General features: G+C 43.6%; 1 protein-coding gene across 1 annotated transcript in view; it reads right to left on the bottom strand.

Annotated features, from left to right (window-relative positions):
• SUN3 (Sad1 and UNC84 domain containing 3) overlaps nt 1-13457 on the bottom strand; it is a 101010-nt gene that overhangs the window by 85626 nt on the left and 1927 nt on the right. The window lies entirely within an intron of this gene.

Raw genomic sequence — 13457 nt, forward strand, 5'->3', positions numbered from 1 at the left:
AGTATTTTTTTATGTATGGTTGCAATACCCTTTGTTCAAGGTCGCAGTTTTATAGAGTCTTTTGTGATAGTTTTTGCTATTCTGTGCAATTCCAACTATATGGCATGCTGGGGATGGTAAAACTATGGCTACAGTAAAACTATCACTAATAGATGGGGATTAGGGAGGAGGAATGAATAGACAGAGCACAGAGGAATTTTAGGCCAGCTAAAACGACTCTCTGTATAATGCTACAATGGTGGAGACATACCATTATACATTTGTCCAAACCCATAGAATCTCTAACATCAAGAGTAAACCTTAATATAAACTATGAAGTTTGGGTGATAATGGTGTCTCAATGTGGGTTCATCAATTGTAACAAATGTATCACTGCTGTTCCAGGTGTTGAGGGTAGGAGAGGCTGTGAGTGCTTGAGAGGAAAAGGTATATGGGAACTCTGTTCTTTCTGCTCAATTTTGTTGTGATCCTATAACTGACCCAAAAAGTCTATTAAAAATAAAAAAAATAAGATAATGCCCTATATGTCATAAAAAAATTAAAACTACAATGTGAAAAAAGCAGGTTGGGCATGGTGGTACATGCCTATAGTCCCAGCTACATAGGAGGCTGAGTAGAGACTATTGCTTGAGCCCAGGAGTTCAAGTCCAGCCTGAGCAGCATAGCGAGACCCGGTCTCGTAAATAAATAAATAAATAAATAAATAAATTTGTATGAAGTAGAAAGTGCTGGGCATGCTGCCTGCGGTGCTAAATGATGGGATATACAAGTGGTTATATCACAGCCCTTGAGTTAAAGGTTAAAAAACAACAGATCAACTTAGGTCTAAAGGACAAATCAGCATTAGTAACATTTAAAAATGAAAATAGGCCGGGCGCGGTGGCTCAAGCCTGTAATCCCAGCACTTTGGGAGGCCGAGACGGGTGGATCACGAGGTCAGGAGATCGAGACCATCCTGGCTAACACGGTGAAACCCCGTCTCTACTAAAAATACAAAAACTAGCCGGGCGAGGTGGTGGGCGCCTGTAGTCCCAGCTACTCGGGAGGCTGAGGCAGGAGAATGGCGTAAACTCGGGAGGCGGAGCTTGCAGTGAGCTGAGATCCGGCCACTGCACTCCAGTCCGGGCAACAGAGCGAGACTCCGCCTCAAAAAAAAAAAAAAAAAAAAAAAAAAAAAGAAAATTACAAAATGCTGATGAAAAAGTTTTTAAAAGACTTACATTATAGAGAGACATACTGTGTGGATTAGAAGACTCAACATAGTAAACATGTCATTTTTACTGTTAAAGAAAAAATATTAATCATGAAGCTTATTAAAGATAGTAGAGAGGCTTTATTCAGGACTTTTGCTACAGATACAGGCACCACTATGATGGGTTTTTACAGCGGGAGAGAGAGATCGTGAAAGAACCTATGCAAAAATTATGACAGTGAGAGAAACTTAATATGCCTGACAACATCTTGCTTCTAGTCCCGCGGGCTGTCTTCACTCATTCCTGCACATAGGCCAAGCTAACCGCAGGAGGAATTTAGTTTATAGTTTAAGCTGGAAACAAGGATAATAATAGCACTTCCCTAAAACTAAGCTCCTCCTTGCTCAGGAACTGAAAATTGGTAAAAGTCCATGAGATTAGGATCATGGGAAGAACATGAACTCTGCTAAAATGTAGGCACAGTTTCTATAATTCTTTACTTCTCAAGAGTCATCTGGGCCGGGCGCGGTGGCTCAAGCCTGTAATCCCAGCACTTTAGGAGGCCGAGACGGGCGGATCACGAGGTCAGGAGATCGAGACCATCCTGGCTAACACGGTGAAACCCCGTCTCTACCAAAAAATACAAAAAACTAGCCAGGCAAGGTGGCGGGCGCCTGTAGTCCCAGCTACTCGGGAGGCTGAGGCAGGAGAATGGCGTAAACCCGGGAGGCGGAGCTTGCAGTGAGCTGAGATCCGGCCACTGCACTCTAGCCAGGGCAACAGAGCAAGACTCCATCTCAAAAAAAAAAAAAAAAAGAGTCATCTGGCCAGAGGTCACAAGATTGGTGACTTCACCAATTGCTCCTATAGATAACATCACTATTGTAGAACCTAAGATTGGTTTTTTGAGATGGTTTTCAGATTTTTGCCTTCTGGCAGCCAGCTGACTTCATTTGGAGCCATGACTCACGGCTCCACCTGGCATGTAGCCCATACGCAGAGGCCGGCTCAATTTTTCAATCAGCATCACCAATTCCCTAGCCCCCTGCCTACCAAGTTATCTATAAAAACTTGTCTCTGAGTTTTCAGACTGATTTGAGTGATAACCCCAGTCCTTCTGCTCAGTTGCCTTGCTTTAATTCACCTCTTTCTTTACTGCAATACCATGGTCTCAGTGAACTGGTTTTGTCTGTGCAACAGCCAGGACTAACACATCAGGTGATTACAGCTGGGGTCAATTCCTAATACAAGGATAAGTGGGAATTTACAGCCAAGGAGCTGTACGGGGTCAGTAGACAGAAAATTACTAGGAGGAAGCATCTGGGCTAAGGGGATTCTAGCTAAACTGAATCAACCTACTTGCTAAAGACAAGGCAAAGTGATAAGGTATCTAGGGCAAATAATTAGAAATTTGATCAGATACCAAGCATAGGGGACTTTTGCTAAATTAACTCAGAATTATTGCTAAAACTCAACTAAGTGGACATAGACTATGGGCTTAGGACAGATCAGGTTCTAGTCAGAAAGGGGACTCAGGGGAATCTGACTCAAGTTTGGTCAAAAAAAGAGAGCCTTGGCCGGGCGCGGTGGCTCAAGCCTGTAATCCCAGCACTTTGGGAGGCCGAGGCGGGCGGATCATGAGGTCAGGAGATCGAGACCATCCTGGCTAACACGGTGAAACCCCGTCTCTACTAAAAAACAAGAAAATTAGCCGGGCACGGTGGCGGGTGCCTGTAGTCCCAGCTACTCGGGAGGCTGAGGCAGGAGAATGGTGTGAACCCGGGTAGGGGGCAGAGCTTGCAGTGAGCCGAGATCGCGCCACTGCATTCCAGCCTGGGGCACAGAGCAAGACTCCGTCTTAAAGAAAAAAAAAAAAAAAAAAAAAAAAGAGAGAGAGAGCCTTAGTCACTACCCAAATTGATCTATAGGTTTAATACAATCTCTATCAGAATCCCAGTATGTTTCGTTTTATTTTATTTTTTCGCAGACATAGACGCGTGTTTTCGAAAATTTATGCTAGCTAGGTGTAGTGGCTCACACCTGTAATCCCAGCACTATGAGAGGCTGAGATTGGAGGATCACCTGAGACCAAGAGTTTGAGACCAGTCTGAGAAACATGGTAAAATACTGTCCATATAAAAAATTAAAAAATTAGCTAGGCATGGTGGCACACACCTGTGGTCCCAGCTACATGTGAGGCTGAAGCAGAGGGATTACTTAAGCCCAGGAAGTGAAGGCCGCAGTGAGCCATGATTGTACCGCTGTACTCCAGTCTGGGAGACAGAGCAAGACCCCGTCTCAAAAAAAAAAAAGCATATTGAAAGTGACAAACCTTGGAATAGCTCAACATTTTAACAAAGAAGAATCTAACAGGAAAATCACTCTACCCTATATTAAAGTCTAGTACAGTGATGAAAAACGTACAATATTGATAGAAGAGGGATAGACATGTACATGATTGGAACAGAATAGAAAACCCAGAAACACACCCACACAAATAAGCTTAACTAAACTCTGACAAAATGCCATAGCAATTCAATGGAGAAGGATAGCCTTTTCGATCAGTGGTCCTAGAGCAATTGGAAATCCATAGGCAAAAAAAAAAAAAAAAAAAATTCTTCACCCAACCATCACACCTAAAAACAGATCATAAACTTAACTGTAAAGCAGAAAACTATTAAACTTTTAGAAAAAAAACATAAAATGAAATTTTCAGGATCTAGGACTGTAAGACAGTCTTGACAACAAAAGCATAATTCACAAAAGTGATAATATATGAATTAAAAATTAAAATCAAATTGAAAATTAAGGTCAGGAACGGTGGCTCATGCCTGTAATTCCAGCACTTTGGGAGGCCAAGGCAGGAGGACCACTTGAGGTCAGGAGTTTAAGACCAGCCTAGTCAACATGGTGAAACCTTGATTCTACTAAAAATATAAAAAGTAGCTGGGCATTGTGGTGGACACCTGTATTCCTACCTACTCTGGAGGCTGAGGCAGGAGAATAGCTTGAACCCAGGAGGCAGAGGTTGCAGTGAGCCAAGATCACACCACTGCACTGCAACCTGGGCAACACAGCAAGACTCTGTCTAAAAAAAAAAAAAAAATTGAAAAATTTTTAAAATGCTCTATAACAGCTCAAATACATGAAGAGGATAAAACAACAAGCTAAAAACAGGGAAAAAAATATTTGCAAACATGTATTCAACAAAAGACTGATATCAAGAATATACAAAGAACTCTCAAATCTCAACAAGAATAACAACAACAACAACAGAAAACCCAAATCATTCAATTAGAAAATGGGGAAAAGACATGAACAAATATTTCACCAATGCAGATACACAGATGTCAATAAGCATCACAAGATGCTCAACACTGGCTAGGCGCAGTGGCGTAAGCCTGTAATCCAAGCACTTTGGGAGGCTGAGGTGTGTGGATCACAAGGTCAGGAGATCGAGACCATCCTGGCTAACACGGTGAAACCCTGTCTCTACTAAAAATACACAAAATTAGCTGGGCATGGTGGCAGGCGCCTGTAGTCCCAGCTACTTGGGAGGCTGAGGTAGGAGAATGACATGAACCCAGGAGGCAGAGCTTGCAGTGAACCGAGATCATGCCACTGCACTCCAGCCTGGGTGACAGAGCGAGACTCCATCTAAAAAGGAAAAAAAAAAAGTGCTCAATATCATTAGCCACCGGTAAGGGAAAATTAAGACCACAATGAAACTGAGACATCACTGAGCATCTATCAGAATCCCTAACATTTTTAAAAATGACAACATTGAATACTGGTGAGGATGCAAAGAACCTGGATCTCTCATAAATTGCTTTTGGTAATATGAGATGAAGCAAGGACACCCCTTTTAGGGGCCTGCAGGTCCCCCACTCTTCAAGCATAGCAATAAAGGAAAACCCCGAGTTTCTTCAAGGAAAATTCTAGACACATAGCTAGCCCTGAGAAGTACATACGCAACCTGATAAGTAAGAAGGTAATAGTAGCTTAGAACAATAGCCGAGGAAGCTAGAATCACAGGATGCTTGGTTCCCCTATAGAACTTAAAGATAATAGCTTCACATATGTCCCTGAGTTGTTTTTCGGGAACCCAGACCCCTACCAAATGGATCTGCCAGCACATAGACCTCAGATAAGGGGAACTGGGGACTGAACTCTGACTATCATTCTTCATTCTAAATTTCTTCCTGAGGGATCTGGAGGAAGTCACACCCATGAGCCAGAACTAACATTCTTTTCTGCTGACCCCAAATTTTAAAACAAAGCTTCTCTTCCCTAGCCAGTTGGAAATCAAAATATCTTTGAATTAACCTGTGACCTGGAAGCCCCCATTTCATAGCCCATCCTTTAGGCCAAAACCAATGTGTGAACTCCATGTACTGATTTAAAATTTTGCCTGTAGCGTGTGCTTTCCTGAAATCACCCTGCCTTAAAAATCTCTTACCTGGACGGATGTGGTGGCTCATGCTTGTAATCCTGGCACTTTGGGAGGCTGAGGCGGGCAGATCACCTGAGGTTAGGAGTTCGAGACCAGCCTGTCCAACACGGTGAAACCCCGTCTCTACTAAAAATACAAAAATTAGTACCGCATGGTGGTGGGCGCCTGTAGTCCCAGCTACTTGGGAGACTGAGGCAGGAGAATCACTTGAACCCGTGAGGCGGAGGCTGCAGTTAGCTGAGATTGTGCCACTGCACTCTAGCCTAGGTGACAAAACGAGACTTTGTCTCAAAACAAAAACAAAAACAAAACAAAACAAAACAAAACCCTTAGCTGACAGGCATCAAGGAGGTCAGGACTTAAGTGTGAGCTGGCTGATGCTCCTTCCTTGGTGCCTACAAACCTCAGTGTGGATAACTGGTCTTCCCATGCCAGGGGAGTGGACTCTAATTCAGTTAGATAACAGATATAAAACATTATAGCCACTGTGAAAAACAGTTGGGCAACTTCTTATAGAACTAAACATGCAATTACCATACCACTCAGCAAGTGCACTCTGGGCATTTATCCAAGAAGGAAGAAAAGTTGTTGCTGAGTTGTATGGTAGTTGCATACATGAAATTTCATGCCAGCTTTATTCTTAATAGCCTAACACTGAAAACATCCTGGATGTCTTTCAACAAGTGAGTCGTTAAACTGTGGCACATCACGCCGTGGAATATGGCTCAGCAATAAAAAGGAATGAACTACTGATACACACAACATGGGTGAATGTCTGGGGAGTTATGTGGAGTGAAAAAAGCCAATTTCAAAAGGTTACACACTGTATATTTCCATGTACATAACATTCATGAAATGGCAACATTTTAGGAATGGAGGACAGATTAATGGATGCCAGGCTTAGGGTTGGAGTAGGTGAAGGGGAATTGGGGTGAGATGGGTGAGCTATAAAAGGGCAAATGAGGGATCCTGAAACTGCTGAGGACCTTGACTGCGATGGTATCACACTGTGACAGAATTGTATAGAACTAAATCCAGCACAAAATGAGTACAAGAAAAACAGGAAATCTGAAGATTGGTGGATTATGTTAATGACATATCCTGGGTGTGACACCCTCCTATAGTTTTTCAAGACATTACCTCTGAGGGAAACCAGGTAAGGACTACAAGGGATCCCTCTGTGTTATTCCTTAAAACTTCATAATCAATTAAAATGCAATTTAAAAATTGCAGGGTCAATGGGCTAGAATTTCAGGGACAGGGCTCTAGAAGAACCGGGACTCAGGGAAGGCTCTCTGGGAGATGACCTTTACGTTGAGACCTAAATGAGGAAGGAAGAGAAGATGCCTGCAGGGTGAGTGAACACTGAGTGGAAAGGAATGGAGCAGCAGCAGGATATGTTCAGAGAGCAGGAAAGGAACCCGTGGGGACAGCTCAAGGCACCTGGATGATCTGACAGCACTTGTCTTCTCACAGACTCCTGGACATTTCCACACCACATGCTTTTTGGCTTCCTAAGTTGGATTATGGCACTTCCAGAAAATGAACAGTGAATCCCTTAGTAATTGAAATAACCATGCCTTTAAGGGTCATCTCTGCCAGGGGTCCACAATCCCTGGGCTGTGGACCAGAGCCAGTCCATGGCCTGTTAGGAACTGGGCTGCACACCAGGAGGTGAGCAAGCAGGTGAATGAGCAAAGCTTCATCTGTATTTAGGGCCATTTTTCATTGCTCATGTTACTGCGTAAGCTCTGCCTCCTGTCAGATCAGGGGCAGCATTAGATTTTCATAGGACCGTGAACCCTGTTGTGAACTGCACATGTGAGGGATCTAGGCTGTATGTGCCTTATGAAAATCTAATGCCTGATGATCTGTCACTATCTCCCATCACCCCCGATTGGGACTGTCTAGTTGCAGGAGAACAAGCTCAGGGCTCCCATTGATTCTACATGATAATGGATTGCATAATTATTTAATATTTCATTATATATTATAATGTAATAGAAAGAAATGTACAATAAATGAACTGTGCTTGAACCACCCTAAAACCATCATCCCCATACCCCCACGTCTGTAGAAAAAATATCTGCCAAAAAAATTGAGGACTGCTGATCTATGACATCATAGATGTAAGATTTAGTCAACCTGAAGTTTTTTAAAAAGCAGCAATATTGAAGGTATCTCAGGGCACTGAGTAGTTCTATATGATGAGTGAGTGTTGGTGGGAAGAATCTCACTTTTCGCATTTTGGCAAGAATTTGCCAGTTTTAATACATTTTTCCCTGACCCCAACCATCCTGCAGAACCATATTATTCCCTTGGGTAGACGAGGAGGCTGGCTCAGATGGGTTTTGGTAACTTGCCGAGTCATCAGCTCGGGTGCGGCATGGCCAACAACCCGTGTCAAATCTCACGAGGAAAATGTCTCCATGGGTCATATGGTGTGCTGAGCCCAGTTCAGAAATGAACCCTTATGATTCCCGGATGGAATTTGTGAAGAATTTCAGTCTGAGATAGTAGTTAAGAGCAAAACCAGTCAGGTAGAAGGCTGCCTGGAAAACTGGAGTGCAAATGGAGGTGTGGCAGCGAGGCATGAGACAAGGGTGTTTCCTAGATTAGATGGTTTCAGAGGCCCTGCATGAGAAATGCCACATCCTGCCAGCACCTCCTGTCCTAAAAGTGAAGACCGAGAGGGCAAGAACCAGTCAGCCATTGGCATCTGTCGGGTAGTTGGCTGTGACTCCTAAGCGTTTTGTATGAATATCTCATGGCCTGTATCTTTTCTGTAAACATGGATATGCCTGTGCAGCCTCTGGGCAGCTGGAATCCTGTGGGAATCTTTCACTTCCTTGGAGGCTAGCCATTGACTGTGAGGACTAAGCTCTGATGGTTTTTTATCTTGTCCAAATTCTTATCTAAGGGCTCTGGGAAGTCATGCCCTACAAATGGGTTTTTGAGATGGGTTTTATTTAACCCTATATATCGTGACTTACTTTCTAATCTGACTCTGGCGTAACATTACGAGACAGGGAAGAAAATAAAATTATTTTATCCCAAAACATGTTTCTTTGCCATATCTTTAAATGGCCCTGCAAAGCTGTCCTTTGTGGGGGAAATTTGTATCTGTAAAAAATCTCTATTAACATAGCTAGAGCTTTTTCTTCCAGGCTCTCCCAATTTTAAAGAGATTAAGTGTCTAGCACCTTTTATTAAAGATCTGAATAGGAAACATTTGTCATCTGTTGTCTCTAAGGGCAACCACTGTCAAGACTTCAAAGAACCTTGGTCTCCACAATCTTTTATCTTAACCTGAACATTTCCTTTCCATCAATCCAGGTCTTTAGACAAACTCAACGAATTGTAAACCAGAAAACGTCTAAATTTACCTATAGCCTTGAACCCTGCCCCCTACCCCACTTTGAGTTGTCTTGCCTTTCTGGACCAAACCAATGTATTTCTTAAATGTATTTGATTGCTGTCTCATGCATTGTTATGCCCAGACCGTTTATTCCCCGAAGAAGACCACCAGAGTCCAGAGTCAAAGCCAAGCAGCAAGGATCTTTACTGCAAGTTCAAACTTGGTCCCTCCGTTCCACAACATACAGGAGGGCCCCGAACGATGCATGCGCTCGCTTTTTATAGCCCGATGTAAACAGGATATGTAAGGTTACAGAGAAACAAGGGAATTCTTTGGGTTACAACATTACAATTGGTTAACATTTTAAGTTGTACATTTAGCAGTGATCTATTGGTTCCCGTGCTTTCAGTAAAACTACAAACAGCTGTGTCGTTATCAGGGATTTTTTCCAGGTGGTGTTTTTCTAAAGTTGAGATATATGGTGGGACGTGTTTGAACTGGGCTCAGGAAGTTGAGAGATATGAGAGATATATGGTGTTTGTACTGGGCCCAGGAAATTGAGAGATATATGTTGTTTGTACTGGGCCCAGGACTGAGGAATGTGCCTGATTTCTTTCAGCATCCCTAAAATGTATAAAACCAAGCTGCACCCTGATCGCCTTGGGCACATGTTCTGAGGACCTTCTGAGGGCTGTGTCACAGGCCATGGTCACTCAACATTTGGCTTAGAATAAATCTCTTCAAATACTTTACAGAGTTTGACTCTTTTTGCTGACAACTAGGACCAGCAACCTGGGAAAGTGATGGCTTATCAGACTGGACTTGGCTGCCAGGGGAGTGGGCCTGCCACTGTGAGCCTCTCTGAGCTGGGGGCAGGTCAGGAGTCTGGGGTCTGAGTCATGCTGTAGTCTCACCACAGGCCCCAGGGGAGTCAGCCTCTGACCTGGGGGCCTGGTTTGGGTTTGTGGTGTCTGAGTCATAGTTTGTGTGACAAAAGTGCGTGCTCTGGTGTGGAAAGCAGGCAGAGGCTTTTCCCCTCTATTCTATCTCATTGACAATGAAAACGCTAGCTGTGACCCACCACGTGGGTTTCATAACCCACGGATGGACCAGGCAGCTGTTTAGAAAACACTGCACCTCAACTGCCCTCTCTGAAGGGTGTTCTAGAAATCTGTATGGCTGCTGGGTTGGAAAGAAAAGAGCAATTGCATGAGGAATTGGGAAGTGAGGCCAAACAGAGAAGAAGCCTCAGTTACTATCATCTGAGAAAGAAAACAAACAAACACCAAATACATTTCTTTTCCTGAGGAAGGTGAACCCCTTTAAATTATCAGGCCCAGAGAACATTTAGAAGGGAACTGAAGGGGTGGCTTGTCCCTCCACACCTGTGGGTGTTTCTCGTTAGGTGGAACGAGAGACTTGAGAAAAGAAATAAGACACAGAGACAAAGTATAGAGAAAGAAAAGCGGGGCCCAGGGGACCGGCGCTCAGCTTACAGAGGACCCATGCCGGCACCGGTCTCTGAGTTCCCTTAGTATTTATTGATAATTATCTTTACCATCAAAAAGATAAGGGAGTGGCAGGACAATAGGATCATTTTAGGGAGAAAATCAGCAGTAAGACATATAGATAAAGATCTTTGTGACCTGAATAAGTTCAAAGGAAAATGCTGTGCCTTGAGATGCATATGCAAACATCTCCATAAACCTTTTAGCAGTATTGCTCCAGCAAATCCCACCTTATTCCTAAAGGCAGTTTTCTCTTTGCTCAGTAAACAAAGCACACAATGGGTTTTACACGGAGATGTTCCATTGCCCAGGGACAAATGTTTTTCTCTTACTTGAGATTAAGAGAATGGTGATGACCTTTAACCACAAGCAGCCTTTAGGCACTTGTTTAACAAAGCACATTCTGTACAGCCCAAAATCCTTTAAACCTTAAGTCACCACAGCACATACCTCTTGCAAGGACAAAGTTGGGGGTAGGGTCACAGATTAACAGCATCTCAAATACAGAACCAAATGGAGTCTCTTAAATCTACTTCTTTCTATATAGACACAGTAACAGGCTGACCTCTCTTTTCTCCACAGGAACAACAGTCACGGCTCACTCTCCCTTCAGCTAAATGGTTACCTCTTGAAGCCACTTGCTATGTGGCTCTAGACTGAGGCCAATTAGTCATAAGATGTTATCCACCCTATAGTTCAACACTGTGTAGCCAATCATTAACCAATGTTATTTCCATAAACCAATGAGGATTCCTGACAACTCTGTAATCACCCCATCTCCTGAACTGTTCTTTTTTCTTGAAAAACTTGGGCCTGCTTTTTGTTCTTGGAGCACTCCCCAAGGCAACTTGGAAGTGTGTCCTGGGCTACAGTTCTCAACCTGAGCACAAATAAACTCTATGTTAATTTTGTCTCATCTTTCTTTTAGGTAGACACATTAGCTTTGGGAGAATTTCAAATAGTTTGAAGTTACTCAGATCTGAGAAATCTCAAGGGCAGTGGGGTGTCACTACCTGGGGTGGCCTGGCCTTCAGCCTCTCAGCCCCTCCCCTTCCCACCTCTCAGAGCTCAGGGCCAATTGTATTTCTGAAAGAGCCCAGAGACCTTGTTGAGGAGCAGGGGGAGCCTGGCTGAGCCTGCAAGCCCTGGGTCCCTTCCAGACTTTCTTGCCTCTAGCAGCTGCTGCTCCAGGTGACCACTGGTGGGCTGCATTTGCTCTCTGCTTGCAAACATTGATGACACAGGCATTTTGGGTGTGGTTTAGTAGCGGCCCAACACAATTTTGTTTCCAGTTTGTCACACTGACAGGGTTTTAACCTGACAAATGTTAAACACAAATTATAGGAGGCCATTGTTTTGGACTAAGCTCTTGCACTAGGCCCCAAAAGACAAGACTAAAAATAAAAATAAACATAAGGACACCCATGTTAAAGTTTCAGTTCACCAAACTATTACTGGAAAGGGGTCCTGATCCTGACCCCTAGAGAAAGTTCTTGGATCTCCTACAAGAAAGAATTTGGGGTGAGTCCACAGAGTAAAGTCAAAGGAAGTTTATTAAGAAAGGAAGGGAATAAAAGAGTGGCTACTCCATAAGCAGAGCATCCCCAAGGGCTGCTGGTGGATATTTTTTATGATTATTCTTGAATATGTGTTAAGCAAGGGGTGGATTATTCACGAGTTTTCCAAGAAAGGGGCGGGTTATTAGGTTATTCCCTCTTCCCTTTTACAAGGGAAGCCTTAATCCTAAGGGTGGTAGAGCCAGGAAATATGTCAGAAGGAGTTGACTCAGAGACTCTTCATCTTGAATAGGAGATGGGTAAAATGAGACTGAGATCTGCTGGAGTGCATTCCCAGGAGGTTAGGCATCCTTAGTGACAGGATGAAATAGGAGGTTGGCAGGCTGGTATCACAAGATACAGGTTACAAAGACCTTGCTGATGAAACAGGATGCAGTAAAGAAGCCAGCGAAACTGGCTAAAACCTGCCGAAAACCAAGATGGTGAGGAAAGCTACCTCTGGTCATCCTCATTGCTCATTATTCACTAATCACAATGCATTCTCATGCTAGACGACACTCCTACCAGCACCATGACAGTATATAAATATCATGGCAACATCTAGAAGTTACCCTATATGTTCTAAAAGGAAGAATTCCTAGAAAACTCATGAATAATCCACCCTTATTTAGTATATGATCAAGAAATAACCATAAAAATAACCAACCAGCGGCTGGGCACGGTGGCTCAGGCCTGTAATCCCAGCACTTTGGGAAGCCGAAGCGGGCGAATCACAAGTTTAGGAGTTTGAGACAAGCCTGGCCAGCATGGTGAAACCCCGTCTCTACTAAAAATACAAAAAATTAGTTGAGTGTAGTGGTGGGAGACTGTAATCTCAGCTACTCGGGAGGCTGAGGCAGGAGAATTGCTTGAACCCAGGAGGTGGAGATTGCAGTGAGCTGAGATCGTGCCACTGCACTCCAGCCTGAGCCACAGAGTAAGACTCTGTCTCAAAAGAAAAAAAAAAAAAAAAAAAAGGCCAACCAGCAGCCCTAGGGGCTGCCCTGCCCATGGAGTTGCCATTCTTTTATTCCTTTACTTTCTCAATAAGGTCTCTTCTTTCACTTTACTCTGTGGACTCACCCTGCACCCGAATTCTTTCTTATGCAAGATCCAAGAATATTCTCTTGGGGTCTGGATTGGGACCCTTTTCCAGTAACAAAACTAAAACTAAGTTGTTAATCTACCTTCTGAGAAATCAACAGAGAGAGAGAGAATAGCCAACTTCCTAACCAGGCCAGCTTCAGTCTTTAGTCTGAGGCAGGAAAACAGGGTCTGGAGGCAGGGAACATAGGGCCGATTCACACTTCAGCTATGACAGGAAACAGCCTCTGCGTAGGCCAAGTAAATGACTTTGTAACTTTGCGTCATCTCTTTCATTTACAAAGC

Source organism: Trachypithecus francoisi, unplaced genomic scaffold, assembly GCF_009764315.1.
Source record: "Trachypithecus francoisi isolate TF-2019V2 unplaced genomic scaffold, Tfra_2.0 Lachesis_group4, whole genome shotgun sequence".
Taxonomy (NCBI): Eukaryota; Metazoa; Chordata; class Mammalia; order Primates; family Cercopithecidae; genus Trachypithecus; species Trachypithecus francoisi.